The following is a 12,531-nucleotide window of genomic DNA, read 5'->3' as shown; positions in this document are numbered from 1 at the left end:
GGAAAGTGTTTAGATCCTGAACGAGAACTAAATTATCTTTAATTTGCAAAACTGTAAGGAAATGTTACTGCGCTACAGGAATGAAAACACTGACCAATAGGTATCTTTTATGTTAAAACAAATTTTAATTTAGTCAGAGAATTAACCATATTCACAAAACAGAAATAGCTTGACAGTCAAAAGCTACAACAGTTCTTAAGTAAAAGAAGAAACCTTAACTTACTTCCTAAATCTGCCACTATATTTCAATTAAGCAAACCGATACATATTAAATACTATTCATGAATAAAGTTAACAACCAGGGTTTTACTTGCTTTCCTCTGTGATGAATCTTTGGAGTGAAACCTTTTCAGGATCAAATTGAAACACCTATGTTCATATTCGAGTTCTTGGACTTACTGACTCTTCAGACAGACCTGGCTCCTCCCATTAATGGCATAATCTGTACCCAAAGCATAAGGCATTCCCTTGCCTCTTCTTTCAAGATGCCCCTTCACTTGTTCAGCCAATACCAAACACATTACTCCCCATAAATTACCTACCCGCCAGGAGTCCTTCAATCCGATACAATATTCCATTGGCTAGCTATCTATAAACACATAAATGGTCCTCAAGCTCTATTAGCAGAACACTTCACCTGCAAACCAATGATTACCTCACTTTTATGACACAAGCAGTCATACAGTCTGCATGGATCTTAACCCAAGTTTTAACAACATTACTGACTGCAAAAAATATAAAATATGACAATTTCTTGCATTCACCACACCAGAAATGGAACAGTTTGGTAAGCTGAGCCTTGGATCTAAATACTGCATAAAAAGGTCCCTCTCCAAAAGCAGTGCTACTCTACCTCCTACAAGACTACACTGAGGCGTAAGAGAAGCCATGCCCTCAAAATAGCTGTGAGGCATCAATTAAAATGGAACAATCAAACCACACCAGCTGTATATAAAAAGATATCAAAAATTGCTGACAATCGCCGACTGAGAGAAAAAATATATCAGTTTGTGGATATTCAAATGATTCACCGAGGCGATTTCAGGATCAAGTAAGTGACTGAATAATGATTTCCAGGCTGCCTACAGTTCTAAGTGTGTATTCTCTTTGTAAATGTATCAGCTCTTTAGCTTTAAATGCTTTAGTGATGTCTATTGCAGTGCAGTCTTGCATGTCCTCACCTAAAACTGTCCACTATCCTAATGCTCCAAGCAGGAATTTTAAGTACTTCTGTTTTCCTGATTAAAGTGCCTGGAAAAAAACAATACAAATCAATGCAAACGTGAAAGTCTCCTATTAAAACTATCTCCAGAGGGTAAATTCACTGACCTTGGATTCCCAGTGAGGAGCCATGCTTGAAGGGTAGATAGATTAGAGAAGCAGCATTGGAGCTATATCACTGATCCGTATTCTCTTTGCTAATGGCTTGCAACAATTTTATGCACTGAACAGTGGTCTGGCAGGTCTGCACGCAGTGCTGGAAGATAAAGAGGACAGTGAAAAATACAGGAGAGCAGGAGCGGGGAGAAGAGGAAGGATGTGGGCACTGTGCAGGCGGCTATACCCACAGTGAGTCTTAAGGAAGTACATCTCCTACCTCAGCCTCACTGATAATGTGTCAAACACATAGAGCTTCAACAAAGAGGCTACCACCGAGCTATTGTTACTCAACTGAGACCACCCCCCCCCCCCCCCCCCCCCCACTTTCCACAAAAGCATGGACAGGACTTGCGGCTGTCACAGTCACTGTGGCTCTTAACCTTTATGCCATGGGCACATTCCAGCCTGCAAAACAAGAAACGCTTGCATTTATGTGGCACCTGTCTCAACCTCAGGACATCACACAATGCTTTAAAGCCCATGAAGTGTAGTGACAATTGCGTGTAGCGATTGACAGGAAGTCAATTTATGCGCAGCAAGGCCACACAGTAAGTCATACAATAAGGACCAGTGATGCGTCTGTGCGTGAATGTCCAAGACCGTGGGGAAAATTCCACCACTCTTTGAGGTCATGCCATGGCATCTTACATACCCAGGTGAGATGGCAGGTCGGGCATTGGATCAGTGTCTATCCAAAACGCAGCACCTCCAATAGTGCAGCACTCCCTCACTTTTGCACTCGAATGACAGCCTGAAATATGCATTGAAATCAAGTCTCCTAAATCAGAGACAAGCCTGCTAACAACTGATCTATGGCAAATGCCCATTGTGAGATACAAGTTACAAGGGGAAAATTTGCTCCTTTTGTTAATTGTGGCCAGGACACAAACGCAGTGATCCAATCATTCTGAAGAAAATATTAGACTCGAAACATTAGGCACAATCGAATAGCCATGCTGTGCCTGAACACCAGTGTGTCGCAGTGTAACGTGGTCGGTATAAGATGGGAGAGCCGGGCAGCACGGTGGCCTAGGGTTAGCACAACCACCACACGGCGCTGAGGTCCCAGGTTCGATCCTGGCTCTGGGTCACTGTCTGTGTGGAGTTTGCACATTCTCGCCGTGTCTGCGTGGGTTTCGCCCCCACAACCCAAAAATGTGCAGAGTAGGTGGATTGGCCACACTAAATTGCCCCTTAATTGGAAAAAATAATTGGGTAATCTAAATTTATAATAAAAAAATAAAAAATAAAAAAAATATAAAAAATAAAAAAAAGATGGGAGAGCCCGCTCCCAGGATCTACGTGGCTCGCAATATCTAACACAATCTCATAAGACGTCACAATGTGAAGCTTGCCCATTATGGGCGGGATCACTTTTTGGCAAATCTGCATATTAGAGTAAGACAACTAGTCTCACTCTAATACGCAGTTCCGTGAGGTATCCAAGGTACTCGGATCTATCCTTGAAGAGTTTGGATGAGCGCCGTTCAGTACTGGCCTTCCGCAAACAAGGACTCAACGGGATGGCACTCATGGGAGTCACCCAGGGGAGACACAGGTGCATGCCCTCTGTGCAAGGTAGTAATCTGGCACTGCTGGTGCCACCCAGGTGCCTTAAGTGCCAGTCTGGCACCTGGGCAGTGCCAGCCTGACACCCTGGCAGTGATACCTGGGTGCCAGCCTGTCACTGCCAAAGTGCCCAGGTGGCACTGCTAGCTAGTAGGAGCACTGCCAGGGTGCCAGGTTAACATTTTTTACTGATGAGGATGTCCTGCACAGGTATGGGAGTGTGAAGGGGGTCTTACAATTAATTGAGGCTTGGGGGGCGGTGGAGTCTGGGGTCACGTCACGGACTCGAAAGATTGGGACGCCATTTAAAAAATTGCGTTCTGATCTCTTCCTGTACTGAGGAGTTTCAGCAAGCAGGGCTTCTCAGTGCAGGAAACAGGACTAAGTGCGGCCTTGGCCGCACATTCCCCGCCGAGGCCCCATATCTAACCAGAGTCACATTAGATAGCGTTGTGTTTCTCGACGAGCGCCGGAAAACATAGAACATAGAACAGTACAGCACAGAACAGGCCCTTCGGCCCTCGATGTTGTGCCGAGCAATGATCACCCTACTCAAACCCACGTATCCACCCTATACCCGTAACCCAACAACCCCCCCCCGTGCTAACATGTGGCTAAACGTGCTCACTATGGGACATAGTTCCCATTCGGTTAAATCTTGCCCGTTATCTGTTTCTCCCTCCAGATGCTGCCAGACCTGCTGTGATTCTTTCTGTTTTTACTCCTGATGAGTGGTTTGCTATGGGGGTCCGTTAGCTCAGTTGGCTGGCCAGCTAGTTTGCGATGTGGAGCGACGCCAACAGCATGGGTACCAGCTGAGGTTATTCATGAAGGCCTCACCTTCGCAACTTTGCCCCTCACCAGAGCTGTGGTGAGCCTCAGCTCAAGTCACTACCGGGGAGAGCAGCCCCATGGGCCTCTGGGACTGTGGCGACATTTACATTTACAGCTTGCTATAAATAGAGGACAAATGGATGGAAACTCACTCTCCCCTAGTCACATAAATCTCACCAATCAAACTGAAAGATGAGATAGGAAATAATTGATGAATAGTAAAACAATGAATGGCATCTCGTAACAAATAAATATGCTTGTTAGATGATGGGCAACACGGTAGCATTGTGGATAGTACAATCGCTTCACAGCTCCAGGGTTCCAGGTTCGATTCTGGCTTGGGTTACTGTCTGTGCGGAGTCTGCACATCCTCCCCGTGTGTGCGTGGGTTTCCTCCGGGTGCTCCGGTTTCCTCCCACAGTCCAAAGATGTGCAGGTTAGGTGGATTGGCCATGATAAATTGCCCTTAGTGTTTAAAATTGCCCTTAGTGTTGGGTGGGGTTGCTGGGTTATGGGGATGGGGTGGAGGTGTTGACCTTGGGTAAGGTGCTCTTTCCAAGAGCCAGTGCAGACTCGATGGGCCGAATGGCCTCCTTCTGCACTGTAAATTCTATGATGAACATCTCTCCGAATTTGGGGAAAAGGAGAGGGTGGGGTGAGGTAAAATTTGGGGATAAGGAGGGGCTGAGGATTGAATTTGGGGATAAAAAGGGGGATGGGCCTTGTGTTCGAGGTTAAAGAAGAGGAAAGGGTGAGGATTGGGGATAAGTTGGAAGTGAGGGTTAGATTTCTGGATAAGGAGGGAGTGAGAGTGAGAATTGGGTTTGGAGTTAAAGAGGGGGTAAGAGTTGGGTTTTGGGTTAAGGAGGGGTGAGAGTGAGGGTTGGGTTTGAGGGTTTAGGTATAAGGAGGGGGTGAGAGTGAGGGTTGGGTTTGGGGGTTTAGGTATAAGGAGGGGGTGAGAGTGAGGGTTGGGTTTTGGGGGTTTAAGTATGAGGGGCTGAGAGTGAGGGTTGGGTTTGGGGATAAGGAGGGGTGAGAGTGAGGGTTGGGTTTGGGGGTTTAAGTATAAGGAGGGGGTGAGAGTGAGGGTTGGGTTTGGGGGTTTAGGTATAAGGAGGGGGTGAGAGTGAGGGTTGGGTTTGGGGGTTTAGGTATAAGGAGGGGGTGAGAGTGAGGGTTGGGTTTGGGGGTTTAAGTATGAGGGGCTGAGAGTGAGGGTTGGGTTTGGGGATAAGGAGGGGCTGAGAGTCTGGGTTGGTTTTGGTGGAAGAGGAAAGAACAAACAAACTGGAATATCTGTGATAGGATGGATGAAAGAGAGTCGAGTGAATCTATCTGGGGTTTGCTTAATCTTTACATTGAAAACCTCTGAAAGTTTTCCATTACTTTTAATCCAGCGCTGTCCAGTTTCACACCTCAACTCTATCACCTCCTATCTCTGCACTGCAGCCACCCATTCTGGCATCGTGGGCGGAATTCTCTGATAATGGGGCTATGTCCTGCGAGAAAACGGGCGTGAATCAATCACTCTAAACTTTCTTGCAGAAAGTCCAGAGTGATTCTCCGTTTTGAAGCGGGCTTGCAGGGCCCGGAGCAGTCCATGCAGCTCTGGCTGCCGATACGTGGCCCTGCACTTCTGGCCACGGGTCCGCGGATGCGCAGCCTCGTGCAAATTGGCGGACCCACACAGCAAGCTGGCCCCCACAATACAGCCCCCTCCCCCCCCCCCCCCCCCCCCCACCCAGATCACGCACGCCCACCAATTTGTGGCCCCCGATCAAAACCCTGGCTGTCCTGGAGACCACCCCCCAGTGACGGATCCCCCGCCCCCCCCCCACCAGGGCGGCTGCGGACCCAGTCGGCAGCTGGCACTCCGTGCTCCCGTCAGGTGGGACCATGTTAGAACCATGGCGGCGGGAACTCGGCCAACAGCCGGTGGAGAATCACCGTGGGGGCCTCTGTCAATGGCCCCCTGACCAGCGCATCGTTGACCGCATGCGCGTGACTGGTGGCAATTCTCCGGTTCCCGGAGAATCGTGGGAATGTATCGGACTCGATCGCAGGTCTGACACCCTATTCTCCGCCCCCGCGCCGAGCACAATTTCAACACGGAGGATCGGAGTATCCCGGCCCATGTCATGTACTGTTCCTTCAGTTTTGCTGCAGACTCCCACATGTTCTGTCGAGGGAGCTGGCTGCTTAAATCAAGGCCTGTGCAGAATTTGCATTGGGCAGGCAGAAAGCGAGTAGTCATAATGAGGTTATATTTTTGTGATTTGCAGCTTGTTACTGCACCATCCAAGCTCATAAAAAGCATGGTGACAGAGAGACAAAAATAGGGACCCTTGTGGCTTGATGGCTGCAGCTGAACTAAATGATCATAAAAGCAGTTGGATTATTGGATCCTTCAGGGAAGACAGCCTGCAAACCTCACCTGACATGACCTATACACGATGCCAGCTCTGTACTATTGTGGGCTGGCTCACAATATCTTCCACACTATTAGCGATGAGCAATAAATGCTGTTCTGCCAGTGTCACCCACATCCCAAGAACTAAAAAAAAAAGCTAAAAGGACAACATTTTATCAAGTTATTTCCTACTTCAATAATCAGATCATTTTAGAGCGTAACAGGGGAAGAAACTGATCCAGTTGGAAGCAAGGCTTGGAATATAGAGCATCTGAATACACGACAGTGATGAATAGAATAGCCAAAATAATGATCACAGCTGTCGGGTAGATGCAAGTACCCAAACCAGACGGAACAGAAGTTTGTGTACCACACAGAAATACTGATGAGCTGATGAAAATATTCCTCAAATATAAATAATATGAAATCAGACACAAATAAGGAAAGTGTGTAAAACAGATTGATATCACTAAGCTTCATAATAGCAGAGTGTGACTTGGCAGAGTGCTAACTTAATCCTCTCTCTGAGTGAGATAGCTGTGGAATTGATACTCCGGATTGCCCTAGTGAAGATATTTCTGCTCTTTTAATGCTGGATGGTCTGCGTCATAAGTCAATGTGAGGACTTGTATCTGACTTGATCTACCGCTCCCCCCCCCCCCCCCCCCCCCCCCCTTCAACACCACCACCACCAATTTTACCTAACCAAATTCGTTAACCGGCTAACAACCTATCCACATAAGAGGAGGGTGTTGTTATGGAAACAGCCCAGAGTAAAATGTAAAAGCAGTGGAAGGAATGAATTGCCTCATGTGCCATTTGGTGAGGAAGTAAGCATTACACTGCATTGTGCGAAATGAAGGCTTTATTTAGGCTGAAACAATTAAACAATAAGAAAGTAAAGGCTACGCAGTGAAGTTAACAATCTGCTTGGAAAGGTCACTGGATTTATCCATGATTTTTGGAGAGTTTGCTGATTTCAGTGGAGTCAGTGTTAATCTAATATCCTTGAATTAGTCTGGAGTTGGAAGATTTGTACAATTGCACCCTGAGAGAATTCTTGGCTATGAGGTGCTCAAAAGCTTCATAACAAATGCAGCCCAGATGAGTTATCTGTGGGTTATTAGCATCAGTGGAACTGATTCCTATATGAGGTCCAACTATCGGGACAATAGGAGAGAAAAGACAACGAAAATGGCGAGAAAAATCCCTAAGTCGAGACTACTTACAAAACACGGGGATAGGAGCTCACTGGGTAATCTTTAGAACCCATCTCTAATAACTGCAATAATCATGTGATGACTGCTGGCATGTCTTTTGTGTGTAAAAGACTTTAAAGAAGTCTTCCTGGATTGAAAATTTGAATATTACAGAGCAGATGGGTTGGAATATGACTTTCAGTCAAAAAATATTTAATAAAATATTGAGGCAATTATACAGTGCATTTGATCGCTCGTTGGTCAAGTATCTTTAAGTGAGGTGTTGATTGTTACATAGAGGAAAGGAATGACAGCCTGAGGCAACCTTTCCTGAAACAAAACCACAGCTGCTGTATCTGGTTAAATTTAACTGCAACTTCCATCGCTGTCAGAAGCGGTCTGTTTAACAGCAGTTATAGTGAGCAGAATAACGGGCACCAGATCGATTTGTGCCAAGGGCTACGCATCCACATTCAGAGGAAAGCTTGATTAGGTACAAGAAATAATCTCCCGAGAGTTTGAAGTTGATTGTAACTTGTTGGATGAAGTTGTTGGCAGGGTACAGCCAGATAGAAAGCAGCTCATCCGAACAGCTGGTCTGAATTCATGTAACTGCTGGCCAAAGGAACTGATGTATGTCTAGAAAAATCACAGGACATTAGTAGAGGGCTGACTAGTATAGGGCAGAAATGTGGATTTGAGGCTACAGATAGATCAACCATTTTCTTTTTCGCATATCTTTACACAAACAATTTTTTTCCCTTTGGGGAATAGTGGCGAAGTTCTGGAAGGATTCCCGAGCTGATTACAGCCCCATTGAACCACATTATGAATGCTCCTTGTGTGGCCTTTGGACGTGAATGCATAACTTCTGGCCCAGAGGTAGGGACGCTAACCATTATGCCCAAGGCCTCCATCAGATCAGCCATGCTCTTGTTGATTAGCAGAGCAGGCTTGAAGGGCTGAGCAGCCTACTCCTGCTCTTAGTTTGTCTGCTTGTATGTTTGATCAATAAAAATGGAATATCAAGAACGTGCATCCCTCGTCAGACCAGTATTTAGGAATGTATCTATCCATTGAATGAGGCTCACATACTAAAATAATAATGAGAAGACACTGTCAGATCCATCAGTGCTCTCCTCTATGCTGTGAATTATAGAATCATTGAATGGTTACAGCAGAGAAGAGGCCATGTTGCTTGTCACGTCTGTGCCATTTCTCTGCAAGAGCAACTCACCTAATCCCACTCGTCTGGCTTCTCTCTGTAACCCAGCCTTCCCTTTCTCTTTAGATAATTATCCGATTCTCTTTCGAAAGCCATGATTAAATCGGTGTCCTCCACATTCTGAGACAGCTCGGGTCATTCCAGATCCCAACCACTTGCTGCATCAAAAAGGTTTTTCCTCATGTTGCTCTTGCTTCTTTTAAATTGGTGTCCTCTTGTTCTGAATTTCTGCACCAATTCGAACAGGCTCTCCAAATCTAATCTGCCCAGAACCCTCCTGATGCCTAATACCTCCATCAAATATCCTCTCAGTCTTCTCTTCTCCAAGGAAAATAGCCCAGCTTCTCCAATTCACTGTCATAACACAGTGCCTACTGTGAAAGTTAGGATAAATTTGTATAATTCAGCCTCAACTGGAATATTAGCTGGAATTTATCAGGGGCAGCATGGAAAATGTAGTAGACCAGGCAAGTCTATTGTCTTTGTTAGTCATTTTACAGGACATGTGGGCTGCTGGCTGGGCCAGCATTTACTGTCAATACCCTAACTGCCCTCCATGCAGAGTCAACCACATTGCTGTGGATCTGGAGTCACCTGTAGGCCAGACCAGGTAAGGACAGCAGATTTCCTTCCCTATAGGACATTAGTGAACCAGGTGGATTTTACAATAATGAACTTTATTGAATTCAAATTTCACCATCTGCCGTGGCAGGATTTGAACCCAGATCTTGCTCTGAATCTCTGACAAGCAACATGGCCTCTGCATGGTCTCTTCTCTGCCACTGCCTCCCCGGAAAGGGGTGCGAAGGCATTGGAAAAGTTGCCTTTTCTATGATTAATAGGAACAGCCCCAGCGGGTGAGAAACTTGGGTTATATCAATGAAGCCCAAAATGCTGTATGCTTTATTAACCGAGTCAATTATTAAATGAAGCTATCTGATGTGCTAATTTTCAACCTCATTCTAAAAGAATCCCATGTTGCCATCTGTATGCAACTGTGCATAATTAATTTGATTATCTCCTCTGTGTTTGCTTTTTTAACCATGCTTGCACTTGTTTTTTTTTATTAAAATACTATCCTGTGTCCCAAGATTTATGGAGACAAATGCCAGTAAGAAGAAAAATGTTTCTCGGCCGAGCTGCGTGGAACAGTGAATCAGGCATTGTCCTTTCAACTCTGGGACTTCAGAGCAACTTCAACCTATGCTGATGGGATAAATGAGTCCTTTGTGAAATGAGTTTGGATGATCTCAATCTAGTTCCTAGTGACTCAGGCCGACAGTACAAAACTGACACTAAATGGCTATCATACCCAGAGGCCATGAAATAGCCGGTGTGGGAAATGAACAACAGAAAATCTTTGCTATAAACTGACCTAAAAATGCTTGATGTTCACACTGAGTGACGTTCCTAGCACAGTGGGGGTGGAGATCATGCGTTTTGCTTAAGTTGCAAACTGAAAGGAAATACTTTGGAGAATGGAAAATAAAAGTCAGGTTTAACTCTTTCTTCAACCAACTAAAACTAGATTAATTTCATAGTTGTGTCATTCATATTGTGGGGTTTTGTTGTGCTCAAAATGGACCGTCCAGTCACTGGCATAACACAGTGCCTACAATTCAAGAATAACTCTTTGTGTGTGAAGCACAGTGATATTCCTCGAGTGACATTAATTATATCGGTAAAGTTCTATATTTTAGTACAGTTAGTTATAAGCATAAAGTATGGAACATTCAATATTCAAACTTACTTTGTCACGAAAATTTACAATAAATTACTTGTTAATGAGTGGTAAATTGGTTGCTGCCGAGAGAAATAAATTTGTGGAGCTAACTATGGTTTAGCAATGTAGATGAGCATAGTCTTTTACATATTTATAACAGGCTGGGTTTGCTGGTTCCCCAGCCACGTGTTTCTCCGCCATTCGCTGGCGGCGGGATTCTATATTCTCGCCACTTGTCAATGGGATTTCCCATTGTAAACACCCCATGCCACCACCCACGGGCAGTGGTGCTTGCCAGCAGGATACTTGAATAGCAAAGACCAGAGAATTCCAGCCAACATATCCTATTATATCTTCACAGATACAACTGCATTTCACAAATACCTGATTAGTATTTCGTGGAAGCTGACTGATTCAATTAAAATCAAAAAAATCTGGGCGATCTAATTCTGATGCTATAATTAAAGATATGGACAATTGTCACGAAAATTTACAGATAACCAGAACAATGGGCCAAAACTAGAGCTAAACCATTTGGAGTGACATCAACAATTACCTCTTTAGCTAAAATACAATGCAGATCTAATCAACCATGATCTAATTGAATGGCAGAATATGTTTGAGGGGTTGAATGGCCTACTTGTATTCCTATCCAATTGTTATGATGTCAGTAAGGCCATGTAACCTCTCTTGTAAAGTAGCAGAAATTTGAAATTGCAGTTATTCACCAAAAGAACGAAGCCACAAGATTCCAAAGTTTGAAACAGAAGAAACCTTACTATACAAGAGCCAAACAAAACAAACACTAAATGTCATAATAATCTTTATTATCACAAGTAGGCTTACATTAACACTGCAATGAAGGTACTATGAAAAGCCTCTAGTCGCCACATTCCCGCGCCTGTTCGGGCACATAGTGGGAGAATTCAGAATGTCCAAATTACCTAACAAGCACGTCTTTCAAGGACTTGTGGGAGGAAACTGGAGCTCCCGGAGGTAACCCGCCTAGACACAGGGAGAACATGCAGACTCCACACAAACAGTGACCCAAGCCGGGACTTAAACCTGGGACCCTGGCGCTGTGAGATAACAGTGCTAACCACTGCCCTTATCACCTATACTCTAAAATCAAAAGTCAACATCAATTAAATGCAAATTAACAGGAAAACTGTGGTCGATTATAAATTACACCTTAAATTACAGATAAAGCTAAGTCAGATCTTACAGATGGGTTTGGTAGTCTACTCAGCAAATAAGTCACCAAGCTCAGTCACAAAATCCTTCAAAACTATGTTTTTCTACCAAAGGATTTAAACTCCGCTTCAAGAATGTAACCTGATCAGGTACACTAAAAATGGCAAACATTTGCAGAAACACAACATTATCTTCAAGGAACAGAAAGAGATGCAGCAACCGTGGGCAGGATTTTCCAGCCCATCCCATCGAAGGCTACCCCAGCCCCCCAGGCGGCAAGTTCCCCGGTAACGCAACCGACAAGCCACGCAAACTATCGTAGACATCGGCGGGACTGGAACCCCCTGCCAACAGCCAATGGTGAGCTGCCTCTGCCACCAGAAATCACATCGCAGTGCGCATGGGGTCAGGCAGAAAGCCTGGCCTTGTGTATTTGTTTATTCTCAGTTCCTGCAGCTAGCTAGTCTTAGGTTTGCCGGTACTGCAGCACCGGACACATCAACTACTGAACTTCGATGGTCTGTCTTCTTTTATATAGTTTCAAACAGTAGTTTGGGTTTCCAGATCTTTAAGGGGCAATTTAACATAGACAATCCACCTAACCTGCATACTTTTGGACTGTAGGAGAAACCGAAGCACCCTGAGGAAACCCACGCAGACACGAGGGAGAAAGTGCAAACTTCACACCGTCAGAATTGAACTCAGATCCCTAATGCTGTGAGACAGCAAGGCTAACCACTGTGCTGCTTAATTAAACTGTTGATTAAAACAATAATTTTTAGCTCATTCCCTATGGTTTAATTCCAGATATAAAGTTTCACAGCTCCAAGTTTAAAAGACAGCGGGTGCCTACTACTAGCTGCAGAATTCCCATCCAGCATTTGGTTAAATGAGATTTGACCTCGTGCACTGGGAAATAATAATGGGAGCTTAATTAAAAAATAAAACACCTGTTCGATTGGCACCCCATCCACTAACTACAACATTCACTCAC

At 44.8% G+C, this 12,531-nt stretch overlaps 1 long non-coding RNA gene across 1 annotated transcript in view; it reads right to left on the bottom strand.

Moving 5' to 3' along the window:
* LOC119954078 overlaps window positions 1–12,531 on the bottom strand; it is a 69,170-nt gene that overhangs the window by 16,750 nt on the left and 39,889 nt on the right. Inside the window, exon 2 of the long non-coding RNA XR_005458161.1 lies at window positions 1,330–1,477. This is a non-coding gene — a long non-coding RNA (uncharacterized LOC119954078). The remainder of the gene's footprint in view (window positions 1–1,329; window positions 1,478–12,531) is intronic.

This window comes from Scyliorhinus canicula, chromosome 19 (assembly GCF_902713615.1).
Source record: "Scyliorhinus canicula chromosome 19, sScyCan1.1, whole genome shotgun sequence".
Classification (NCBI taxonomy): Eukaryota; Metazoa; Chordata; class Chondrichthyes; order Carcharhiniformes; family Scyliorhinidae; genus Scyliorhinus; species Scyliorhinus canicula.
This window is presented reverse-complemented; position numbering and strand designations above follow the sequence as displayed.